Source organism: Etheostoma spectabile, unplaced genomic scaffold (genome assembly GCF_008692095.1).
Source record: "Etheostoma spectabile isolate EspeVRDwgs_2016 unplaced genomic scaffold, UIUC_Espe_1.0 scaffold393, whole genome shotgun sequence".
NCBI lineage: Eukaryota > Metazoa > Chordata > Actinopteri > Perciformes > Percidae > Etheostoma > Etheostoma spectabile.
This window is the reverse complement of record NW_022605598.1, coordinates 590,842-594,403: the sequence shown is the minus strand read 5'-3', so window position 1 is coordinate 594,403 and position 3,562 is coordinate 590,842.

The following is a 3,562-nucleotide window of genomic DNA, read 5'->3' as shown; positions in this document are numbered from 1 at the left end:
GTTGTTTTTCAGACAACAGCAGTGACCAGTGCTAGTCGGTGCTGGTATGTGTCTGTTAGCTCACAGAACTCTAGGGCGCGAGTAATATTTTTCCTCTTGGACGCACCAGTGCACCTAATGTCCTCGCATCCGCTGCAATGTTGTTTATATTGATATGGTTTAAATTTGCGTTACATGACCCATTACTTCTGTAAAGCCGTGCCTATGTTGGAGCTCTCTACTCTCTCTCGTATATCATAGTTCATAAAAATGCAGCGCAGTGAAGGATACAGACATTTCACACACACGACTAGTGTATCCGCCGTTCGACCCGTGCTGGACCCATTCATAATGAGTCAGCTGTCTCTCTGTGAGTAGCACTCCCTCTCTCCCCAGCTCTTTTAATCAGATATTGTTGAAAAGAAGTGAAGGAGTTTTCTCAGAGATACCTTTAAAATAAAAAAAAAATAAAAAAATATATATATATATCCTAGACTTAGACTTAGACTTAGACTTAGACTTCTCTTTATTTATCCTTTTGGGATGACTCCCGCAAGGAAATTGAAAATTCCAGCACCAGTTTTAGCAAGAAAGAACAAATTAAAAAATAGATTAAAAAAAAGAAAAGAAAAGACAGTATAAAGACAACAAAATAACAATAATGATAATAACAACAATAAGAACATTTGTCAAATAAAACAAACAAAAGACCATAAATTATTATTAAAGTGTCAGTGTTGAGTCCAGTATTGAAGTGATAAAGTGACTAGGTGTGCGTGTATGTATGTATGTATGTGTACTGTGTGTATGTATGTATGTATGTTTACTGTGTATGCATGTATGTATATATGTATGTATATATGTATGTATATATGTATGTATGTATGTATGTATGTATGTATGTGTGTATGTGTGTATGTATGTATGTATGTATTGTCCTCTCTGCCCTATTTCCTCCTCCCCCCTAGTGAGGAGTTGTAGAGTCTGATGGCATGAGGGACAAAGGAGTCCTTGAGTCTGTTGGTCCGGCACTTGGGAAGGAGCAGCCTTCCACTGAACCGGCTCCTCTGGGTGCTGATGACGGTGTGCAGGGGGTGGCTGGAATTTTCAGTAATAGCCAGCAGTTTGTCCAATGTCCTCCTCTCTGCCACCGTCACCAGTGAGTCCAGCTTCATGCCGACCACAGAGCCGGCCCGCCTGATCAGTTTGTCCAGCCTGTGGGTGTCCTTCTTTGATATGCTGCCCCCCCAGCACACCACAGTGTAGAAGAGGACACTGGTGACCACAGACTGGTAGAACATCCACAGCAGTTTGCTGCAGATGTTAAAGGAGCGCAGCCTCCTCAGGAAGTACAGCCGGCTCTGTGTCTTCCTGTACAGGTGGCTGCTGTTTGTTGTCCAGTCCAGTTTGTTGTCCAGCCACAGCCCGAGGTATTTGTATGATTGGACTGCCTCCACCTCAACTCCCTCCAACAGGACTGGTTGCGGTTTTGGTCTGGACCTCCCAAAATCAACGACCAGCTCCTTTGTTTTAGAGGTGTTGAGCTGTAGGCAGTTAGTGCGACACCAGAGAGCAAAGTCCCCCACCAGACTCCGATACTCCTCCTCCCTGTCCCCCCTGATACACCCAACGATGGCTGTGTCATCTGCGTACTTCTGTATGTGACACAGCTCTGAGTTGTAACAGAAGTCCGAGGTGTACAGGGTGAAGAGAAGAGGGGCCAGCACTGTGCCCTGGGGGGCTCCAGTGCTGCTGACCACAGTGTCAGACATGATGTCCTTCAGCCTGACGTACTGTGGCCTGTCGGTGAGGTAGTCTCTGATCCAGTCCACCAGATAGGGGTCCACTCCCATCCTGATCAGTTTGTCCTGGAGTATAGGGGGCCGGATGGTATTAAAGGCACTGGAGAAGTCCAAGAAGAGGACCCTCACTGTGCCATTCCCCTTATCCAGATGGGAGTGGACCCGGTGTAACAGGTAGAGGATGGCGTCCTCCACACCAACATCTGGCTGGTACGCAAACTGCAGGAGGTCCTGGCGTGCTGTACCTGGGGTCTGAGGAGGCTGAGGAGAAGCCGCTCAACGTCTTCATCAGGTGTGAAGTGAGCGCCACCGGTCGGAAGTCATTCAGCTCGCTGGGCCTGTTCTTCTTGGAACCGGAACGATGCAGGATGTCTTCCAAAGGGTGGGCACTCTCCCTAGCTGCAGGCTAAGGTTGAAGATCCGTTGGAGCGGCTCCCCCAGTTCTGCTGGCAGGTCTTCAGCGTCTCGGACACACTTTATCCGGCCTGCTGCTTTCCTGGCCGGAGCTTCCTCAGCTTGCTCTCTGACCTGGTCCGTGGTGATGGGGGCGGGGATTGTATTGAGGGAGGGGGGGGTGTATTGTGGTGTGGGGGGGGAAGTGTGTGACTGGGATGGTGGGTCAGGGGGGAGGATTTCGGATATGGGCGAGATGGTGAGGGGGGACATTGGATTTTTGATTGAATTGGATGGGGGATTGGAAGAGGAGGATCTGAGTGTAGGTGATTGGGATGAGGGCTTGAGTGTTTGGATTGGGGATTTGGGATTATTTGAGTGTTGAAATTTTGTATAGTGATTGTGTAAGTAATTATTTAGGGAGGAAGGGAGGAGGAGGGAAGAGGATGGGGGTTTGGTCTTTATTATGGGGGGGGTTAGCGGTATTTGGTGGTGGGGTTCTTGCGGTAGGGGGTTTATTGGGGTAGTTAGGGGGGGGTCGGGGGTTATTGGGGTATTTGTAATGTATTGGGTTAGCGTATTGGTGGGTTGGGGTGGGGGGGGGTTAGTGGGTTGTTTTATGGGTATGGTAGGGGGGGTTTTGGTGGGTGGGGGGGTATATGTGTTTAGTGGTTGGGTGGGGTGGTTTTATTGGGTGGTTATTTGGGCGGTATGGGTTTATTTACTTGTGTGTGCGGTGGGGGGGGAGGTGTGTAGACTGGGATGTGGTGGTGTCAGGGGGGAGGTTGTGGAGGGAAGGGAACATTGCGGGGTGAGGGTGGGGGCAGGGGGGGCAAGGGCTGGTTAAACTGTTGAAAAAGTTATTCAGCTCCTTGGCCCTCTCCATTGTCCCCCTGTTGTTTGGTCTTTGTGTTGTGACTGTGATGGTCCTCCACCCTTCCCAGACCTCCCTCATGTTGTTTTCCCTCAGCTTTGCTCCACCTTCCTCCTGTAGCTGCTTAGCTTCCCTCACACAATGTTCACCTCCCGCTGTGCTGCCTTCATGGCTTCCCTGTCCCTGCTCTGAAGGCAGCCTTCTTCTTGTTGAGGACAGCCTTGACCTCCTGTGTTACCCATGGCTTGTGTTAGGGTAACATCGGACGGTCTTGATAGGGGAGACCACGTCTGCACAAAAGTTCAGGTAGTCCGTCAGACAGTGTGGTCATCCCCTCTATGTCCTCACCATGCGGGTCGATCAGCACATCCCAGTCTGTGGTGTTGTAGCAGTCTCTCAGGGCACTTCATCTCAGGGGACCACCTCCTGCTGTTGCGAGTTGTCACGGCTGTTTTTGGACCAGGGGGGTGTACAGTGGCTGTAGATGAACCAGGTTGTGATCAGACTTCCCAGT